General features: G+C 39.1%; 1 protein-coding gene across 2 annotated transcripts in view; it reads left to right on the top strand.

The window, feature by feature from the left end:
* Positions 1-429: 429 nt before the first annotated feature.
* ntn1a (netrin 1a) overlaps positions 430-23818 on the top strand; it is a 249427-nt gene continuing 226038 nt past the window's right edge. Inside the window, exon 1 of one of the 2 annotated variants that reach the window (XM_039740676.1) lies at positions 430-463. The gene's annotated coding sequence lies outside the window, so the exon portion shown is untranslated. Of the gene's footprint in view, positions 464-4446; positions 4464-23818 lie in introns of those variants that run through there. The other variant, XM_039740677.1, reaches the window with a different exon arrangement.

Raw genomic sequence — 23818 nt, 5'->3', positions numbered from 1 at the left:
ACAGAGAGTTGAGCGCTTGCAGCAGAGAATGTTGTGAGCGCAAGCAACACATTGCGAGCAAGCGCAAATGAAAAAACTGAGCGAGAGGGGTGCTATTGTGTGTGTGTATATGGATAAGTGCAAACACTGAAATACATTTTTTGCACGCAGCAATGAATTTTGTTCACTCAAATTCAGCTTTTGTACGCTCAAAATAAATTTCTCCTCAAAATGCAACACTTGCACTTGCAATATTTTTTTACGTGCGCTCAGAATAGTGGCACTGAAATAACGCCATATATTTCCCATCCATGCATCCATTTTCGGAGCCGATAATTTCAAATCATGCCCACCGGGGAGCTAATCCTGGCAGGATCAAATCCAAAGAAAAGGGCACAGAAAAACATTGGACTGTGATTGTCTTGTAAAATAAAGTGAGAAAACGGACGTGATCTACAGTAATGGAGTTCCGTGGATTCAAAAGGTGATCACAAATTTATTTTCATCTAGTAAAATCTATTTATTTGTACCTAGTAGAATTACGCGAGTAACAATAGTAGAGCAAGAATGCCGAATTACTAGGAATAATCGATGCTGTGTTACGAACGCTAGGGGTCGCTGTTGAAGCGCGTGTCTCGCAGTTCCCGTTCCGAGGCCTTTGGGAAGAAGACATTCATTTTTCTTTTTTTTCCCTTGAGGATGTTATACTTGTAATTTGTGTGACGTTTGCGTGAATGTTCAAAGCCTTTCTAGGATCTCAAGCGTCGGTGCCCTTTTCTTTCATGTCGATAGATTGTTTCCATATCTCCCGTCGCTTTGAGTTACTTTTGTTTTCTGAACTTTCTGATTGCCTCAATCAGGTGTGCTTAGTGAGTTCCTAAAAGACGTGCAGTCGAGCCTAATCACGTAATACTGCCTCCCGATGTCATTTAGTCGTTTTCCTTCTTTGACTAATATACCCTATCCTGTTAATTCATTTTAATTGCCTTTTATTTATGTGAAAAATTGTTCCAAGAGGTGTCCGCGAAAAGATATTTTAACGTATGGGCTGTTATTTTTTTTTTTGTAAAGATCGTGTTCAAAGTGCAATATAAATTTGGGACGATTGTGTACATTTTAAACCAGGTAACCTCAATTAAGGTAATTTATAAAATGAGCAAGAAAAGTCGATTTGCTTCCATTTGCATCTATTCAATACCTGAAGCCTCATTTGGGGGGGAAAAAAGGGATAAACACGATGGAACATACAAGAAAGGTATGTTTTAAAAGATCATACTTTATTATCAGTACCTCAGGTGTTCATTACCACTTAAAATGTTTCAGACTGTGTCCAATTCATCTGCTCTTCAGATCCGAACTGCCACCAAAGGGCACTGAAACGGACGCCCTGTGATGTCACCCGATATTTTGTGTATATTGATACCAAAACGCCAATCTTTAAAATCTGGCTATGCGTATATTCTTGTTGACAACAGACTACTAGTTGTTGTTTGAACAATTATAATACTGTATGTAGTTACAGTTTAAAAAGACTTAATTATTTTCTCTTCATTTATTCTGTTCATTTGCCATGAAGTTGTCCTCGGATGCCTCATTGATCGCTCGCTGCGTCCTAAGCCGTCATTTCCCTGTTGATAATTTTTGTAAAGGTGTGACGTACCTTGTGCTGGTGTTTCCAGTGTAAAGCGCCGAATAAACTTAAGGGTAATTAATTGGCAGAACATCCCTTCCATTTTTACGGACCCGTCTCATCAGTTGCTGGTATACAAGCGTTGACTCCTATTGGCTCAATTAGGTGGTGCCAATTAACCAATAAAGTAAGCGTTTAGTTTCTACTTCGCAGTACCCAACGGAAATCCGTCCCTGAAGGCCATTAGAAAAAACAGATGCCAGATAGAGTAGGACTGGACACACACCCTAAGGGGGGTTGCCAAAATTAATACTCGCAACGCGGGCGACCTCATGCATCACCCCTCATATGTATGTACGAACTCGCACTGGGCCATTTTAGATTTGTTAAATCCATCGCATACATTGTGACTTATTGTATATACATTCGTACATCGCACTTGCATTTAACACTTCCATGCACTCCCCCAGAGGCCTTCTAATACTCGCCAAGACTTGCAAAATGCCTCATCTCACACACACTCACGATGTGTGTTACAATCTGACAAGGTAACAGGGGCTTTGAAGTCAGAGTTTCAAATGAGCCGTCCATTACAAACAAGAAAAAAAAAACAGTCATGAGACATAGAATTGAAAAGTGTTCTGGGAAAATTGCGATAGAGAACCAGGTGAACGGGGGCGGGACTTATTTTAAGAATCTCGGGTACAGCAGGAACGAATAACAAAAAGTCACGTGAAATTCATACTTGGCGAATTTTCAATTTTGCATATAATACGCAGCTTTAAAGACACGGAGTATATGTCGTGAAATGAATTAGACGGATATTAGAGAGAATTTTATTGTAATGTTTCATGCCGGTTAAGGTGCCACCTCACGGACAAAGTTCAGATAAAGTACCCCATCCTCATCTGTGTGGACTTTGGATGTTCTCCCTGTTTGCTCTTACCTTGCCCCGCCCGCCATACCGCTACGTTTCCAAAAACATTCCGTTCAGGTTGACTGGAGTTTCTAAGTTGGCCAGGTGTGAGTGTGCACTTTTAAAAAAAAAAAAAAATGCGTTTTTAATGCCACTTTACTGGGCTGGGGGGTTCCCATTAAAACAGGTTTTTTGCCATTTCATTTTGGGAAGGGTTCTTTGAAAATGGCGCTGGTACTGGCGTTGGAAAGGTTCCTAAAATGTGAACAAAAGAAAATTCTAAATATATAGTAAGCTATATTGACAAATGAAGAAAACCTGAATTGTCTGTTATTGTGTGCATTAAGAGTACTTTTAAAATATTCAATCCATTGGCATTTCACAAATCTGTTATCTATACATGCTTATGGAACCTGCTATGAATCTTACAAATTCTTTCTGAAATATTCATGTGGATGTTTCTTTTGGGAAACCAAAAATGGTTCCTCGATTGCGTCAATCTAAAGAACCACTTATAATAATACGTGTAAAAAAAAAAAATGAAAATTTTCCTGCTTTTCAGCCGGTGCTGCCAGGATGGGCTTTGGCTGGCATCTCGAGACCATTAAGTCAATCGAGCAGATCTGTGATCCCCGAAGTCTTCTTGGAAAATGTACTCTGTGAGGTCCGTCTGTACACTGGTTATGGCTTTTATCGATTATTTTAGTCGGTCTCATTTACGGTTTTATATTAAAAAAAATTTAACTGTTATTGTAACTGTATGTGTGTGTGTGTATATAATATTATATATATATATATATAATGTGTATGTGTATATATACGTGTATGTATATATGTGTGTGTGTGTGTGTATACACATATATTATATAATATACATATATAATGTGCATGTATATATATATATATATATATATATATATATATATATATATATATATAGATATATGTATATGTTTGTGTGTGTGTATATATATATATATATATATATATATATATATATATATATATATATATATATATATATATGTATATATATATATTATACTGTGTAAAGTGTGTACTGGCCATATGAAATGCGATTACCTCCTTGAAAGACAACAGACAGTTTTACAAAATAAAGTTGATTTTTACATGTAACTTTCACGCACCTTCATGAACAATAATTCGTCATTAAGCTATCGATTTACATCCTCTTTTCAATGCTGTTTCTCAAAATTCGACTAAAATCTCTTCACCAGTACCCCGAAACAGCGTCCTGGATCCTCTCAGGACCTTCCCCCGGCTGTGGCGGAGGGCTTTCTGTGGGTGACCGGCTGACTTCAGTGTTAGAAGCTTCTCTCCCCGAGAGGACGTGTCCCGAGGGTCTCCTCTGACTAAATCTTGGCTCCAGCTGTTTTCGTTGCAGATGTGGGGTGTGTACTCGCTTCATACAGGACAATAAACACACATTTCTTTGTTTACCGTATTTCTCCTTAACACACCATAAATTAACTAAATCCCCCAAATAACTCGTATTTATTATATTTTTATGACTAACTCGTATGATATTTTTATGATATGATTGTGTCGAGTGGATACTTGAAGTATCCCCCCTACAGACACGATGAATCCCGGGGGTCTTCTTTTAGTAGTGTAATTGTTCCCTTATTTTATGTCTTTTGGGGTGCAGAGGACCGTGAAATCCCCCTCTTCGCGCTCCTGATGCTCGGGGTCGGAGCTGCACGCGCACGCTGGAGCCTCTTCATTCTCCCAAATCGTCATGCCCTGCAGACCTACGATCACCGGGGTCCACACGTTCTGCTTTTTCGCTTAAAGTTTGCAAACTACCAACGACTAGTGTGGCGCGTCTCCGGCTTGAGGATGATGGGCACCAGAGCGTGAGGGTCACTCCAGGTTCGAGTCGCCTAGTTGTGTCCCCTTGGCGAGGCGATAAGGCAGGTAATAGAAAACGAAAGTCTGTGGTTTTGTAGCGCGCGGCGATTCACTTTTACCGCTTAAGTTTTAAAAGTTCAATTAAGCTGGAAAGAAATGTTTTGCTTTGACTTAATGCATAATCGTACTTGTCAAGTTGGATTATTTTTATTTTTGTTTCCTTTGAGTGCTGTGCTTAAATGTTGAATTCAAAGAATTTTTAGCGCGTGAATACAATGTATTGATCTTTAAAACTGCCATTTTATGAAATAATATATTAGTACAGCACACTTTATTTATTCTATTCATTTCTAGTTTTCATATAGACTCCATCTTCAATTCATAAATGCTTACCCAAAAACAATACCAAGAAATAATAATATTTATACTATTACACTGTTATAGCAATAGGTGTAGAATTAGGGCACTTGTAACATTTTAATTTTTTTCTTTTCCATTTTTTCCTATTACATCACTTTATTTAACTTTTACATCGCTATATGTTATTAATTCTTTTAGGTTTATACGCTAATGCAGATAAATAAGCAGGTAAATATAATGTTCAAACCAATTATGCAATCGTATAAATGAGATACATGAAATTAACATATGAAAATGAGTTTGACTGAAACAAATCGAATCCAAATAATGTAATTTAATTTACAGATCCATACACGTGTTGATGAGTTACCTGGGGTCGCCGCGTTGTGTTTTTCAAAAAACAAACTGAAATCCTTACATCTCAATAATAGGAAAATAAATTCCTATGGCTGTGTGTTTTCCTCGTGACATTAACACGATGCTTTGATATTTTTTTATTGATTTAATCTCTAATCAATATTTGTCGATCTAATCGGAATTTCTCGGGGTATTGAAAATCGCCCTATATCAACCCTCTCATTTAATCCGAAATATATGTTCAAACTTTTTTGACACTATTTTTGTACCTTAAATTTTATAGAATGTACTTCTTTTTTTTTTCAAATCTAAATTCCCTTGTTATTATTGATATTTTCTCATCAACCCCCCCTCTTCTTTTCAGCCCCCTCCTTTTGCTCTGAATCGGCCCTTGGTAATTAATTTGGCATTTCAGAATAGCAACTGGCCTGGATAATGCCTGCATTCATCTCCTCAGTCTAATCTGAACAAAATCAGGAAGAAAAGCTCTCAGAAGGCAAGAAAATGCCATTCGGTTACTATTCTAAAGAACTGTCACTCCAGGGGAATAAATCGCCTCTGATTATTTCACAAGCCTTCTTGCATTTCCATAAAACCTACAATTGCTTGGCCGAAAATAAAACAGTTCTTCCTGGGGAAGGATTTTCATGCAAAGTCAGCTCAGTGAGGGACGCGCGAGTGCAACTATTTTGCATCACAGTATAAAACACGAAGGAAGGCCTGCACACAAGTGTAAAACCCACCAGCATCCCACCCCCCTATAAAGCCGCTCCTTAGTGACACTTGAAATCTGCACCAGGCAATGAATGAATGGATGAAGGAATGAATCGCTCAGAACGTCGCCATCCAGTCCTGCGTTATAGCGCCTTTACTGCCACCGCAGCCATTTGGCAGTTGTTATAAACGGAGTCAAACTTTATTAAAGAGTCTTTCTAAATCTTTAGGTGGGGGTGCTGAAAATGACAACGTGCTTCTTCATCTTGATTGGATTGTTCGAATGCCGTTATATTAGCATTTAGTCCTTTGGCTAACACGTGTATCCAAGGCGACTTACAACTTTTGACACGTAGTGAGTTCAGTTTTTTTTTTTTCAGATTAGAAATCGAAGCACAAGCAGGTAAAGTGACTTGCTCAGGGTCACACAGTGTCCGTGCCCACACAAGCGGGGTTTGAAATCCAACGCTTTAACCAGTACGCCACACAGCCCGGCATCACTTGGCATCAACGCGCGCCCCTTCTTTTATTAGCCGGTAACCTCATCCTGCCTGTCGGGGAGACGCCCTTACAAATACTGCCGTTGATTGGTGCGCATATATATAATATTTTCATGGCATTCGTAGTCTGAATCACAATGTCATTGTATGGATGGTTACCTACCAGGTAACGCTTGTGGTTGGTCTGCAAGTCGGCACGGTGCCCGCCACGGTGCCCTCTTTCAGTTGCGAGAAGCAGATCATAGGATGGTTGAATAGTTTTACTGTCAAATGATGCAAAGAGCACGCGTACTTCTTTATATTTAGGTGTTGCAAGGCTTGCCAGTTTTTTTGCTTGTTGCGAGTTTAACGAGCGATTCCGTTTATAGTGGCGGTTTCTTCGATTCAAATCTGGATATATGGAAGCGAAGGTTTGTGATACGGTTTGCATATTTGTAGTTGGAGATCCACAATGGGAGAGAATTAATCACGCATCATAAAGTACAGTAGTTTTTATTCCTGAGCTTTCAGTTCTTGCCAGGAACCGTCATCAGAGGATAATGATTAGACATACAAGAATCAAATGCAATATATAGCAAAATGGTGGTGGTGGGGGGTTTGAGCAGGGCCGGATTTAGACTTGATAAGGCCCTAAGCTATTTGAGACGTGCGGCATTGGGACAAATAATGCTGTAGTATATTTAAGTATATATGAAAATTGCTCACTCGGACAATTAGTTTTGGGGGCCCCCAAGAAGGCGGGGGCCCTAAGCTATAGCTTGCGTAGCTTATACGTAAATCCTGCACTGGGTTTGAGGTGGGGTGGTTTAGGAGTTAGTTGGCTGTAAAGTTTTATTTATTATGAGGAAGTTCTTCTTAAGTTTGCATATGCTGGGTTCATGCCCAAATGTCTGTTTTCGTTTGATACCCAAGATACAGCCACCTCTCTGGCACTTTTTGTACTGGCCTTAAATCTTACTTGTATATTGTCGCAGTTAAATGTATATGTACGGTTGAATTTGTGTGCGTATAAATCGGCGATCGTGAGTCCTTCCTTCTGACGGCGTTACGATGTTCATGTACACGTGTTGCGATTCTTTTTGACATATGTCCTGTGTACACCGCATTGGCAAGAACTGCATGGAATGTAAACTGCGTTTCGTGTCTGTGCTGCCGATGTATATACATCTGTAGCGTAGTTTCCAGCTAACGTCATAATAGAAGACGAGTATACACGGAAATAGATGCAGTTATCTGATGTTGGGTGACGGGATTGCCGTCTTCTAGCATTTCTGTGCTCACAGGAGGACATCTTTGGCGCAAAAGTTTCTCTGCTACTATTCTACAATTTAAAGATTTTCGTCATTTGGGAATAATCTGAAAGACGAAGGGTATTGTCAGATGTGCACGCAGGGGCCCTGCACGCTCATCCAGTTACAATTTAATTACTCGCCTAATTAAATAAACATCCGCAATCAATTTAGTAAATGAAGAACGTTTTTGTTTTAGGAGAGGCGCAGAGATGGTTTATGTTATGCATATAATTTCTCTCTTTTTTTTTTTTTGGCATAACATGCGCATTCAGCTTATCTTGACAACACTGAGCGCAAGGCAGGGACCAGCCCGACTATCTCGGGTTCTTTAAGGGCGCTTTATGGTTCTTTACTGGGTTGTGTGGATCCTCGTAGAACTATTGATTGACTAAGCATCATCTCATTCCCTGCATAGGAAGTTTGGTTGTTTCTGCTTTGGAAAACGTCCTAGTATGTAGAAGAAACCTTCAGCTTTTGATATCTGGTAGGCTATAGGACAAGTTGGTATAGGATTAAGAAAACTTGGACTTTGTCTGTGTGATTGTATACAGCGAGTCCTTTTAAAAACTTGAGCTGTTGGTGTTTTCCCATCTTCCTTTTCCCCGTTTCCCCTTCTATTAATGGTCATTTTCTGTATGGAGCTTGTAAAGGTTCTTTCTGGAACATTCATGAGGATGGTTCACCTATGGCATTGGTCTGAAGAATCACTCAGGCACCTTTCTTTTTAAAAGTGTGGTGTGAGTGGTGTTTGTTTCAACAAGGCAGATTATCATAGAAATGTTGTTTGATTCTTAGACAAACTTCTGATTTCCCAGCTTGCATTGCATTCCATTTCTCCTCCTCTGCTTAATTTATCCTGGTTTCTCTACTAACATTTGAATATCATTATTTGTCCTTTTATAATCTCAGCACTTTCTTAAAAACACTGCTTCTGGGAAGGCATTTTATTCAGGTTCGTCTTAACGTATGGGCATTGGCCGGAGATCCCAGAAGCATAAGGGCCCACGCAGGGCCATCGTAATGTATGGGCACTGTCCAGGGGGTCCACAATAACCTGTAACTATTTATTTATGTTTATGTTTTGCTATCAAAATGGGGGCCGCAGTGCACTTTGCCTGTGGGGGCTATGATGCTGGTAAGACAGCCCTGACTTTATTGGGTTTGCGTGACTCCTCATGGAGCCATTGCTTGACAAAGAACCATTTTATTCTGTCGGAAGGATTCTCTGTGCATGAAGTTGGTCCTTTTTGCTTTGATCAGGTTTCTAAGATGTAGACAAAGCAGAAATCCTTCATGTCTAGTTGGCTACCAAGCAAGAAAACCTGAGCTTATCCTGTGTGACTTTATGCAGCGAGACTTCATTTAAAGTCCTTCCATTTCCCTGTTCAGATGGGATCTCTGAATATGAAGTTGGCTCTTTGGGTTTTGAAAAGGTCCATAATATATGGGCTAAAAAATCTTTAATATACAGTATGATACCTACCAGGACACTAAAAGAACAAGACGACCTGAACTTAGCCTGTATGTGTGATTAAATGCAGTGAGGGTCTTTTCAAAATCATGAAGATGTTTGATGTTTCACAAATCTGTTATTGTCTATTCTGGCTATTTTTGGAACCTGTCAAATAAAAGGTTCTTTCTGGAACCTTCTGTGGATGGTTCATTGGGAGCCAAAAATGGTTCCTCTGTGTCTTAAGAATCACATTCGTTATTAAGAGTTTGAGAGCTTCAGTGGCTGCAGGTTTTCATTCCAACCAAGTCTCGCTTTTGTATTGACGTCTGTTTTAATCGGACATGCTCTTTACCTTAACCGGTAAAAACATTTATGTGTATCCAGTAATATTTAATAGATTTGACTTGGCTTTATGCCCACTGTAATAATTATGACTGTTTTCCTGATCTGCTTTGACACGGTTTTGCTCTTTTTTCTAACGCTAGTGTTTCTCAAGCTGTGGGCCGCATGGTCAGCCACCCTGGCAATAAAATCTGTGACGATCGCACTCGATTCGCAGCGGCTGCATCGCAGGTGCCAATCCTGGTCGACCTCCCTAAACCTGACTCGGACGATCGCGCTTGATTCAGTGAGGCAGACTCCCCCCGTCGTGGGTCATGCTAAATAAGGGGGGCTAATGGGTGGTGCAAAATAAACTCCCGGAGATGGTGTGCTTCACCGGCTGGTCGCAAACAAAGTGATAAACGGTGTTTTGAGGTATCGCGACCCAAATCTTAAGCATTGCTTTTGAAAGATTACATAAATGGAAAAGACGCTAAATCCATTGTACCAATCCAACATTTCTTACTGCTTGTGTGTATTCTTTGTTAATCGTCTCTATTTAAAAAGAAATGCCCGCTTACAATTAAACTCCATGTTTATGTAGATTTTTTTTTCCACTTTCATTCTGTGGGCGGAGTGGTGAGGATCTGTGATGGCAATCGGGAGGCTGCCAGTTCATATTCCGTAAATACCAGAAGTGATTCCACTCCGTTGGTCCCTTAACCCAGTGGTTCTCAACCTGTGGAGCGGGCCCCCCTATAGGGGGTCGCGAAGTAACAAAAAGGGGGGCGCGAAGATGTGAAAAAAAGAAAACAAGAATCAAAAATATGAAAAAAAAAATCTGTTGAAACCAAAACAAATTAACTTAAACTCCATTCTGATACTAGAACAATATATAGAGAGTTAGATAAATGTCGATAAAAGTTAAGTAGGTATAATAAAATATGCATCCACATTTCAAACTGTTATGAAAACTCGGGTCGCAAATACTTAAAGGTTGAGAAACGCTGCCTTAACCTGCAATTGCTTTGTTCTGGACGTTAACTTCCACCCAGCCCTTCAAGCAGGTCCTTCAAATTGAAGGGAAAACTCAGGGGTCGATGGCATATTGGCACTCCAGCCAGAGTAAAAATTAAAAAATTCGCACTGTTCCATTCCATTTGAACTAGTGTGGTGCTGAGTAGTCTCACCCGTTGCATGGCTGTGCTCGGGTCCTAATTTAGGATCCCGAGGTGGTGGGTCGTGCGGTGAGTGCGGCGATGCGCTGTATCGATGCCTGCTCCCAACCTCATTGTCAGAAAGTCTCAGCTTTCACAAATTTTAATTCGCAGAAGTGACATTATTATTATTTTTTTTATATTCAGCGTTTTTATTGCATTCGCTGCACTTAGCCAATCTCCACGTTGCTACGTTTTTGTTTTAAATCGTCCCCAGCAGTATTTTCACGTCATTTATTGTTCAAAAGTATCTCTGCATACACTAAAACGGGGTGTCGAACTCCGGGCCTGGAGGGCCGCAGTGGCTGCAGGTTTTCATTCTCACCCTTTTCCTAATCGGTGACCCGTTTTCACTGCTCATTAACTCTCTTTTTTCCGTTAATTTTAATAGCCCTGCTTTTAAGGATTCAGTCATCTGAATTTGTTCTTTTCTTCATTAAATGATAGCCAAATAGAAATGAGATGTGAAACAAGACAACAGATGACCAGCTAAACTGGGTTTTCAAACTCCAACTAATCTCTTAGTGAAAAGCTGATTCTTGCTGTTAATGAAAAACATTATTTAATTCTATGCCTTGATGCTGCTCTCATTCTGCCACAGCAGACATTTCCAAAACTGTTGATTTTTCTATTTTTTCTAAGAACATTGTCAAAATGTTTTGGTGACCCGAGAGATGAACAGTACTGAGACTTTCATCTTTCTTTATTTTCAGGTATTGTGTGATGGGCACAGGTGAGCTGGTCATATGGTGGCTTGTTTTATGTCTCATTATTGTTTGGCTGCTAATTAAGGAAAAAGAAACAAATAAGGGGCCTGAGTCAAGTTAATTAAAACAAAGGCAAAAGAAAAAAAGTAGCAGAGAATAATGGTCACTAAGGAAGAAGATGGTTAGAATGAAAACCTGCAACCACTGCGGCCCTCCAGGACTGGAGTTTGACACCCGTGCATTTAAACAACCGAAAGGCATATGGCACAGTCGTAAGCAAACACGCGCGCAGCATAGACATCCCACCCAAAGCAGGTGTTTCTCAAAGGGATTGCAGCCATGGGATTTATGGAAAAACTGTACCGAGCAGTCAATTATTTTCTGTTTGCGCATGTATCCAGCACTGGAATGGCAGAAAACATAATTGATATGCACACAGGTGGACAACACAGCGAGCACCATGGAAAGCAGCTCTCCTGTGTCTGTTGTGTTCGAATAGGGTTTTATTCTGTGACAGGTGAGCAATCGGGGAATGAGACACAATGAGCAGTTTCCAATTGGGGAGGGTCATGTAATAAGCAAGAACCAATCAGTGCTAGAGTAGAGTCTGCCTTCTTTGGAAAATTGTACTTTCGCCGAGTCTGCATTTTCAGAAGTGCACGGGTTTTAAAAGTCTTCATTTTCAGGGGTTATGTGGACGAAAAAGCGAAAAAAATGAGAGGAATGTCTGCGTTTCTAAATGAAAACATAGTAGTGTGGACAGGGCCTTAATCTTATGCTAATTACATTAATTAAATTAATAAGTGTGAATAACACAGAATGCTAGAAAAGTGTTATTTCCACTTGTGCGATCCTTAGCAAGCAACAGTTTAAACAATCGCCGCCTTCAAAATATATAAAAGAATAAAACCTTATGAAGTAGGATCAGGAGAGCTCAGTCATAATTGTTAAATTGGTATGGAGGAGTGAAAAAACCTTCGATGGCATTTCTGGATTAACATAATAAAGGCCTAAACTGGGAAATAACAGGCTGTTTAATTAAAATAAAAGGCCCAATTAAAAGTAGGGACTGCTTGGTACAAAAATGTAAAGCCACTGCAGCTCACTGCAACCTGCTACAAATGTTCAAAATAATCTTTGTTTTTTGTTCTGCCGTCACTCTTAATGTCACCATGCCAAAAAAAAATAAAAAAAAAATATCCATTTATTAAATCAATTTGTGCTTACTTAAAAGTTCAAGGACCCAAACAACTGTGAAACATAAAGAGAAAAAAGTCTTCAGACATGACTTGCTGTAAACGAAAAAGTATTACAAGATAGTGTGTGTACATAAAAGTATTACAAGATAGTGTGTGTACATATATATATGTGTGTGTGTGTGTGTGTGTATATATATATATATATATATATATATATATATATATATATATATATATATATATATACACACACACATATATATGTACACACACTATCTTGTAATACTTTTTCGTTTACAGCAAGTCATATATATATATATATAGAGAGAGAGAGATATATACATAGATATCTCTCTCTCTCTCTCTCTCTCTCTCTCTCTCTCTCTCTCTCTATATATATATATATATATATATATATATATATATATATATATATATATATATATATATATATATATATATATATATATATATATATATATATATATATGCATCCAGAAAGTCTTCACAGCGCATCACTTTTTCCACATTTTGTTATGTTATAGCCTTACTCCAAAATGGATTAAATTCATTTTTTTCCTCAGAATTCTACACACAACACCCCATAATGACAACGTGAAAATAGTTTACTTGAGGTTTTCACAAATTTATTAAAAATAAAAACATTGAGAAAGCACATGTCCATAAGTATTCACAGCCTTTGCCATGAAGCTCCAAATTGAGTTCAGGTGCATCCTGTTCCCCTGATCATCCTTGAGATGTTTCTGCAGCTTCATTGGAGTCCACCTGTGGTAAATTCAGTTGATTGGACATGATTTGGAAAGGCACACACCTGTCTATAGAAGGTCCCACAGTTGACAGTTCATGTCAGAGCACAAACCATGAAGTCAAAGGAATTGTCTGTAGACCTCTGAGACAGGATTGTCTCGAGGCACAAGTCTGGGGAAGGTTACAGAAAAATTTCTGCTGCTTTGAAGGTCCCAATGAGCACAGTGGCCTCCATCATCCGTAAGTGGAAGAAGTTCGAAACCACCAGGACTCTTCCTAGAGCTGGCCAGCCATCTAAACTGAGCGATCGGGGGAGAAGGGCCTTAGTCAGGGAGGTGACCAAGAACCAGATGGTCACTCTGTCAGAGCTCCAGAGGTCCTCTGTGGAGAGAGGAGAACCTTCCAGAAGGACAACCATCTCTGCAGCAATCCACCAATCAGGCCTGTATGGTAGAGTGGCCAGACGGAAGCCACTCTTTAGTAAAAGGCACATGGCAGCTCGCCTGGAGTTTGCCAAAAGGCACCTGAAGGACTCTCAGCCCATGAGAAACAAAATTCTCTGGTCCGATGAGACAAAGATTGAACTCTTTGGTGTGAAGGCCAGGTGTCACGTTTGGAGGAAACCAGGCATCGCTCATCACCAGGCCAATACCATCCCTACAGTGAAGCATGGTGGTGGCAGCATCATGCTGTGGGATGTTTTTCAGCAGCAGGAACTGGGAGACTAGTCAGGATAAAGGGAAAGATGACTGCAGCAATGTACAGAGACATCCTGGATGAAAACCTGCTCCAGAGCGCTCTTGACCTCAGACTGGGGCGACAGTTCATCTTTCAGCAGGACAACGACCCTAAGCACACAGCCAAGATATCAAAGGAGTGGCTTCAGGACAACTCTGTGAATGTCCTTGAGTGGCCCAGCCAGAGCCCAGACTTGAATCTGATTGAACATCTCTGGAGAGATCTTAAAATGGCTGTACACCGACACTTCCCATCCAACTTGATGGAGCTTGAGAGGTGCTGCAAAGAGGAATGGGCGGAACTGGCCAAGGATAGATGTGCCAAGCTTGTGGCATCAGATTCAAAAAGACTTGAGGCTGTAATTGCTGCCAAAGGTGCATCGACAAAGTATTGAGCAAAGGCTGTGAATACTTTTGTACATTGGATTTCTCAGTTTTTTTTTTAATAAATTTGCAAAACCTCAAGTAAACCTTTTTCACTTTGTCATTATGGGGTGTTGTGTGTAGAATTCTGAGGAAAAAAATGAATTTAATCCATTTTGGAATAATGCTGTAACATAACAAAATGTGGAAAAAGTGATGCGCTGTGAATACTATATCTATCTATCTATCTATCTATCTATCTATCTATCTATCTATCTATCTATCTATCTATCTATCTATCTATCTATCTATCTATCTATCATATAGTGCCTTTCACATCTATCTATCTATCTATCTATCTATCTATCTATCTATCTATCTATCTATCTATCTATCTATCTATCTATCTATCGTCCAACCTGCTATATCCTAACTACAGGGTCACGGGGGGTCTGCCAGAGTCAATCCCAGCCAACACAGGGTGTAAGGCAGGAAACAAACCCCAGGCAGGGCGCCAGCCAACCGCAGGGCATACACACACACACTAAGCACACATTAGAGACAATTTAGAATCACCAATGCACCTAACCTGCATATCTTTGGACTGTGGGAGGAAAGGCAACCGGGAAGCGAACCCGGGTCTCCTTACAGCAAGGCAGCAGCCCTACCACAGCGCCACTGTGCCACCCTATATATATAGTAAATAAATTAAACCCTGCCAAAGAGTAAAAGAAAATTCCACCGATTCCTAACGATGACTCGACTCCGTTATTGTGTTGTGTCAATCATCCTGTCACTAAACTCTAAAAAGCAGCAACTGCACAGCAAAAAAAAAAAAAGAAGTCCTACTCCAATACAACCAAGACAGCATTAATACAGTCTCCTAAAGATAAATGAGAAACTTTTATCACAACAGTTCAGTGTTCAGCCAAAAATGGCCACAAGTGTCTATTCTTTCAATATGATTAGATTTTATTTTAAGTAATGCCTTTTATTTTGACCAATGTATCAGTGGAATCCACAGAAAACTGCCAAACTGAATATTTGAAACATTCAGTAAAAGTGTAAGAGATCTCATACATGACTGGACACTTCATAATAAAATAGATTTTGCTGAGGGTGGAGGTGATTTCAGTATCAAGGTGGGGTCTGGACAGTTTTATGTGTGTTAAAGAGTGAAGAGTGTGTGTGCTCAGGGTTACATGTAGAGTGTGCTTATGTGAGTGATTACTGCATACACAGACTTAACTGGCAGTGGGAACAAAGACCACGAGGGAGAAAAAGGAATGCTGGATACCACAGTGCAGACGTCTTTAACCAGCTGAACAACAGGTGGAATAAACGGGGCTGATGGGTTAGTAGATCTGATAGGTGTTATATAATATAATTAGTGCTAGATGATAACAATGCCATTTGATACAATAGTGATAGATAATAAAGGTACCAAACAATACAATTTGTGACAGGTGCTGTTTAATACAATTTGTGATTGATAGATATGAAAGGCACTATATAATAGACAGATGGAATATTAGATATGAAAGGCATAATCTAATACAATTAGTAATGGATATGAAAGGTGCTATATAATAAAATTATTTATAGATAGAAATGAAAGGCAGAATAAAATAGAAGTGTTCATAAAACCTCCAAATAATAAGAGAGTGTGCAACTTACAGTGGCAAAGCATTCATGAAGTCATTGCAACTAATTTTAGTTTGAATTTAATTCAAAGGGATATGAATGACACAATTGCCTTCTATGGGGAGAAAAACGTTTTTTCATTGATTTCTGCATTGTGCGAGCTTGAAAAAATTAGTTTTTTTGTTTCTATGAATTATTTTAAAAAAACGAATGCTGAGTATTAACCATCAAAGCTTTATTTTTGATATGAAATGTAAAAAAGTCTAAGTTTAAAACTTATTTTTGATTATTTATTTGGGAAACGAAATTAGTGAGCCTACTGTCTGCTTTTACATGCATTTTTTTCTATCTATCTATCTATCTATCTATCTATCTATCTATCTATCTATCTATCTATCTATCTATCTATCTATCTATCTATCTATCTATCTAAAAAGTTGGGAAAATAAACAGACAGGAACATTGCTAGATGATGCGATTGTCAGTTTCAAAGTGAATGAGAATAAAAATGTTGCATATTATTAGACAACTTGTAATACTGAAGAGTTTGAAAAAGTGTGGGGGGTAAAGGAGGTGCGGTGCTCCATTGTTGAAGGACAGTGGAAACTTTATTTGTGATTATGTTGTATTAGAAAAGCTTTAGCGATGTCAGATTTAGCTCATCCTGTTGAAATGGAGTGTGAAATGTGAAGTGTGTGGGGGGCGGGAGAATTTTAAAGGAGTGTGTGATGAAGGGGATTTTTAGTGTTGGGGAAGAAGTTTCGAACACTTAGACGTGAAAGGCACTATATGATTGATTTATAGACAGAGAGATGTGAAAGGCATTATATGATTGATGGATACATAGATTGATAGAATTCTATCAGCAGGAAGAATGCAGTTACGTATATTTCTTGCTTTTGTTGGTATATTTATGATGAAATATAAGGTATCCACGTTAACTCAATTTTAAAGAGCCACGTGAAAGTCAAGTTAAGCTGTCACTATCTCACTCACTTTGCGCTGGCATTGGACAAACTCCCTCCATTTACATTAAGACTTTTACTGGCAGTATAAGAGTAATTTTTTTTTCCTTATTGAGAGTCAGAATTAAAGTACAATTTTCTAAGTAATAAATTATGCAGTTTTACTTTAAAGCGAGAAAATATTTTCAGAAAGCACACAGTTTTTAAAATGCTAGGCTCTACTTCTTTAAGTCGGCCACTGAAAGTCTCTCACTTACATACAGCAGGCTGTGCTTCCGATGGCCAGAAAGCTGGATTTTTTCCCCTTCTGCTTAGAAGACTGAGAAACTCCTCTGCTAATTGTGCCACTGTTTACATCCGCCGATTGTGAGGCTGTGTAAAGAGTGTGGTTGATACTTGGGCTGTTTGGACAAGACAAACATTGTTCTGTCCTAAACAAACCCCAGAAAAGGTCAGCCTGGTTCATCCAGTTTCTGTAGAGACCTGAAAGTAGCCAGATGATGCGAAAACCAGACCTCCTTCACAAGCTGTGGAGAAAAGATACAAAGCCTGAAGCTGTTGGCGTAGTGATGCGCTCATGCTGAGCTGCTATTCACGTGTCAACAGTGACATATTCCTCTTATCTTGTCCAATGTTACATTTGGACACCTGAATCTGGTGGTTTGGCCTGATGATCACTTTAAAATGTGGCTAAGAAGCACTTGTCTCACTTGGTAAACTAACTCCCTGTTTTTTTTTGTTTAATAGTTTGAAAGTAAGACTCATTTGACATAAGATTTTATGAAGAGGTATTGCAGTTTTAAGACTTCAAGCTAATGCTGCCAGTTATGAACATTAAAATGAGTAGGAAGTGAATTCTTCTACAAAAGTATTAATGGATAAGGAGGCAAAAATCAAATACTGAGCAGAAAGAGAGAACAAGCACCAGCAGTAAGTTGTGAACTACTGTAAATATACTTTGATATTAATGTGTCTATATTATAGCTAGATAGTTATGGAAGGCACTACAAAATAGGTATTAATATATAATGTCAGTAAATGTTGTATATTACACATAGGAAGTAAAAATATGAAGTTTGAATACACAATGGGAGGTTGGAAAATCGAACATTCTTCTTAGGAGTAGGATTTAGGAGTCGTAGTTGCCCAGAGGGGACTGGACGGTCCCGTGGCCTGGAACCCCTGCAGATTTTATTTTTTTCTCCAGTTGTCTGGAGTTTTTTTCGGACCTTACTCCTTTTCTATGTTAACTAATGTTGTATTATTTTAATTTCTTATTTTGTCTTTTATTTTTCTTTTCTTCATTATGTAATGAGCTACTTTTTTGTATGAAAATGTGCTATATAAATAAATGTTGTTGTTGTAGTGGACTCGTCACTATCATCTGCCAGACAGTGTTCAGTAACCATTAAGAAGGCTAGCAGGTTATATAGCGCCCTGATGTGTGGAGTACAAGTCACAGGAGGTTCTGCTCAACCTTTATAATGCACTGGTGAGGCTTCATCTTGAGTCCTGTGTGCAGTTTTGGTCTCCAGGCTAAAAAAAGGACATAACAGCACTAGAAAAGGTCCAGAGAAGAGCGACTAGGCTGAATGCAGGACTACAGGGATGAGTTATGAGGAAAGATTTAAAATTTTTTTTTTCATTATCTCTCAGGTCTGAATATTTTTCCCAAAAACTCAGTTTTCTGAAAAGTATACAAAGCAAACACTAAACGCATTTAAAAAAATTAAACATCAGCTTTCTAAGATCGGCTGTCACACGGCTTACATACTTACCACATACCTGTTTGTCTAACGATTTATATTCTGAAAGGCACTTTCTGGAAAAGAAACAGCTACCTGCCTTTCATTTTTGATTTCCAGATCACTTGCATCAAAATTGGAGTTTGGTAAGTCACAGGCTGATTCAGCAATAATATGCAAAAAAAATGAATAAAGCCCACGGAGTATTTTGCTTTGCACATTCGCTTTGCTCTTTTGCCCGACGTCCATGCCATTCTAGGCGTTGTTTACTCTGCGCTCTTCACACAAACACAAAAGGATTCGATGTCAAGTCAATGAGTCTACCAGTCCTCTTAGCAGAGAGGGTCTACCCGTAACATGATGGTGAGTTTTGTCGACGTCTACAGCTGATTATTACCCTCTGCCCCTGGATGCATCCAACCTCAACCCCTGCTGTTGACAAAAATCGACATCAGCCCTAAAAGCAAAAGAAGATTAAGAGGAGAAATGTTTAAAATGATGAGAGGAATTAGTCCAGTGGATCGAGACGATAAAATGAGTTCGTCAAGAACACTGGGACACAGTTGGAAAACTGTTAAGAGTAAATTTCACACAAACATTAGGAAGTTTTTTCTTTACACAGAGAACCACAGACCCTGACCAAGTACTGTGGTAGAAAGTACAACTTTAGGCTCTTTCAAAACTTGACTTGATGTTATTTTCGAAGAATTAATTCGATAGGAACAGCAAGCTATTTTGAGCTGAATGGCCTGTTCTCACCCAGATTGCTCTAATGGGTTGATTCATATAGATAGATATGAAAGGCACTATATGATAAATCGATGGACACTGTATAGTACATTTCTTAGGCACTTAAAGCACTATAGACAAGGGGGAATCCCTTCAAACACCACTAATGTACAGCATCCATGTGTGAGACGGCCATTCTTGCTCCAGAACATTTAGCTATCACGTGGTGAATGGGTGAGAGAAATTTAGAGACCGGTGATGATTAAGGGGCCTGAATGACCAGGCTGTGATTTAGCCAGCATATTGGTGAACACCCTTCTCTATTTAAAGGGTACCCATGGATCTTTAATGAGAACCAAAGAGTTGGGACCTTGGTTTATGTCACATCTGAAGGATGGAGCCATTTTTTCTCATTCCATTGGAATCCACACATACAGTATACCACAGGGTAAGCGGCCCCTGCTGGCTTCACCAACACCTCTTTTAACAGCAACTCGAGTTTTTCCAAGTTGGTCTTCCATCCAAGTATTTCCCAGGCCCAAACATGCTAAGCTTCAGGTGGATGACCTGTTCTGAACTGCAAATGGTGTGGCTGAGAGTTGTTTGATTGTAATAATTAATAGAGTACAGCTAAACTAGTCAGTGACTAAACTGAAAGAGAGCAACAGCCATCCATTTTGAAGTCAAGTTCACAGGCCTGCATCATGTCCATTTGCAAAGGATGCTAATGCACATATGCAATATTATTTTATATAGGAACAGAAATATCTTTGGGATGTGGAAGGAAGACCTAAATAGCCATTAAAACACCCTTGCGGTTGTCACAAAGATGGTGTCCAGTGTAGGAATCAAACTCGCGTTTCCAGAGCTATGAGGACACAGTGGTGAGCACTCGATATTTAATTAAACGCTGGAATGGCAGATATAAATTGAAGAATGAGGTTTCATTCACATCCGGCAAACCCTTTGATATGAAACCCAAATCGTGATTGGGGTAACACGCAAAATCTACACAGAAAGCGGTGATACCATTTAGATACCACAACAACAAGTCACTTTGTAGAAAACTAAATGGTTGTTTCCTCATAAACCAAAGTACTAAACTAGTACTGGATGATCAACTTTAGTGTGGTTTTACTTTGCAAAAAGTGTGGCTTTGGTCATTGATTCTTGGGATAATTGATAAGATCGCAAGCTGTCACTTGCAGGTGGCAATGAGTGAATTTCTGGAATGTTCCGTGTGCTTGAGAATGGCTAAAGAGACCATTGTCATGTAGTCTAGGTGATGCAGAACTGTTGCTATGCTTCAAGGGCCACTTAGGTTATCACTCCCACCCTCGTCTTCATTCTTGTGCTGTTTGCCCTTAGACCACTAGTCTCCTTTCCTTCACGTGACATGATCCCATGGGGCGATGACAGTAATGTATTACTTTCTGGAATTCTTAAGGATGTTATTGAGGGCTTTCCTTTTCTCTCTTCTTCCTCTTTATCTGATCTGCGTAAGGTGACTTGCTTTGAAAGTCTTAGATTTCCTCAAATTTCTAATCAGATTTTAAGACCCTCTATGCTTTGAGGAGCCATTGAATCCAATGAATAATTCCTGCCACACTTTGTATTGTGAATTGTATTCCTCTTTAATGTTGTATTGAACTAATGTCATATCTTAAAGCTGTTTTTGCATCCAATATTTCGAACAGCTGAGAATTCGTGTCTGTGGTTGCGGTAATAGAAAGTTATTTCAATTATTGATTTTTTTTTTTCATTTTTAACTAAATATTTATTTTTTAATACATACAGTATCACCATTTGAGTTACAATCTTGATCCTATTTCAGCCAGGGTTGCTTGTTTTGTGTCTTTGTTGTAGATTTTTGGTTTTTTTGTCTGTGTTATGGTTTATTTTATGATTTGCAGTATTCTTTGTTTTATTTATCTGTATCTAAGCCTGTGTTATGTTCTATGTGTTCTGTGGGTGGTCCAACTGCCAATCACCACCCTATAAATCCAGAGGGTCTCCCCCGGTTCCTAACGGCTCATTGTGAATGCACGCTGGAGTTGGCGAGTTCTTTGTGTTTTTTGCTGTGCTTGTTCCGTTGGGATAGTTTAAATTTTTGACCTTCGTGCTCTGCGTTTCACTACGTTTCTCGATTTCTGTATTGGGACTTTGTTTGCATTGGTTTGCATTATTTTTGGGCAATTCCCTTTGCTACTTGTGCTCCACAAAGCTTCATTGCTATTAAGGAGCATATTGTGAGAATAAACTTCATATTTTATAAAAACAATTTCAGTGCTTGCCCTTATTACTAACCAGGATTTGATGGTGATATCCCCCTCTACACTCTTAGAAATGCTGGTTCTTTAATGGCATTTTATGGTTCTTTATTGGGTTGTGTGCTACTTCATAGAACCATTGCTTGACAAAACACCATTTCATTCTACCATGAGTTATCTCAGAGTTTCTCAACCTTTAAGTATTTGCGACCCGAGTTTTCATAACGGTTTTAATCGCGCCCCCCTAATGTTTTTTGAAAGGAGCCCACTAATACCAATTTGTTCTTTTTTAATTAATGATATATCATAGATGCATATTTTATTATACCTACTTAACTTTTATCGACATTTATCTAACTCTCTATATTTATTTTTCTAGTATCAGAATGTAGTTTAATATAATCTGTTTTTGTTTCAATAGATGGATTTTTCATAGTTTTAATTCTTCTTTTTACATCTTTGTGCCTTCTTTTTTGTTACTTCACGCCCCCCTAGGAGGGCCCGCCCCACAGTTTGAGAACCACTGGGTTATCTGAATATAAAGTTGGTTCTTTTGGCTTTGCAAAACTTCTTAATATGTAGAAGGAACCTGAACTCTTTAATGTATGGTTGGCAGAACACTAACAAGTTAAGAAAACCTGAACTTGGCCTGTGTTATTGTATGCAGCAGGAGTCCTTTTAAACTCATGAGCCATTGGCCTTTCACAGATCTGTTACCATCTAGTCCTTGTTATTTACTATTAGCTGTGTAAGCCCGTGCTGTAAAATGCTGGGGTCCTAAAAATTATTGAAATCCTCAGAAATAAAAGTGAAATGTAGAGATGTCAGGTAATTAAAAGGAACTACTCCGGACATCTCTCTCCTAGGGTTCATTTTGCAGACATGTTTGCCTCGCTTGTGTACAAGGTGGTCCAGATCTAATTACGCAGATCCAGATCGTCTGGATGATTTTGATTTATGTGGGGATGATTCCAGTTCGGAGTAAAGACGATTTTTCTTGTCGTCAGTTTGCACACTTCTCGATAGGCCGGGATTTTTCGAGTGATTTTCTATGTAATAAACTTAATAAGTTATAGCGTAATGAAAATTGCATAATTAGATCTGGAACACTCTATATAAGCGGCAGGGGGAAAAGTAAAAGGGATACCTTTTTGCCGATGTGCTCGTCTCGTTTAGGGTTTCTCTCTTTTCTCGGCGGTTTTACTTTAGCAACAGAGTCACTTTCTTCTTCCGACTCATTAAGTTGGGGCCACCTTGCCGGCCCTCTGAGCTTCATGCTGTAGTAGCCTCGCACTTCCGGGTCGGACAGACAGGCACGCACACTTCCACGCGTAGACGTTTAGTTTTCTGTTTCCCTGGCGGGGGAGTCTTTACTCCGACTCCACCTCTCACTTCCGGGCCAGACAGACACACACACACACACCCACACTTCCATGCGTAGATGTTTACATGCAAGATATGGAGCTTGTTTTGGATCTAAATAAATAAAGGCTCTTTTTGGAACCTTCATGTAGATGGGTCTTTCTGAGAACCAAAAATGGTTCCCCTATGGCATCGCTCTGAAGAAAAGCTCTAATATATTGATTTTTTAAAAGTGCAGTGGGTATTTTGGTAGATATTGGGACTTGTGTGCTTTCTGTGATAGGCAATAACTCAACCATATTTGACCTAGTCCTCTTCACATCCCATCACTCTATGAGATTGCTCATGCTTTCTTTATTTTTTTTTTGATTCCCTAGGTAAAGAGCTCAAAGTCTCGTTTTTTCTCACATTAATTTTTGGTTTCGATTTTTTTTTTAATGACTGCTTCTCTTGGTTTCGATCATTACATTCCTTTTGACTATGCCTTGTTTTCTGATCCCTTCTCTTCTTCCTTTCTCTGTGCCCTTTACATTGCACAGTGCAACACTTTCTCTCTCCCACGGCTTGCCACCAACCTCTTTTAGTCCAACCATCTGAGTGTTTGCTCCTTTAACTGATTTATAGATTGACTGACATTTGTGATCTAGCAATTTTGTGTGTTAACTGTTTTGTATAGCATACTTGAGTGCTTTTATTAAAGGAATATTCCACCCAAAAA

The sequence above is a fragment of the Polypterus senegalus genome, chromosome 17, assembly GCF_016835505.1.
Source record: "Polypterus senegalus isolate Bchr_013 chromosome 17, ASM1683550v1, whole genome shotgun sequence".
NCBI classification, from domain to species: Eukaryota; Metazoa; Chordata; class Cladistia; order Polypteriformes; family Polypteridae; genus Polypterus; species Polypterus senegalus.
The sequence above is the reverse complement of the archived record's forward strand: the minus strand, read 5'-3'. Positions and strand labels throughout refer to the sequence as shown.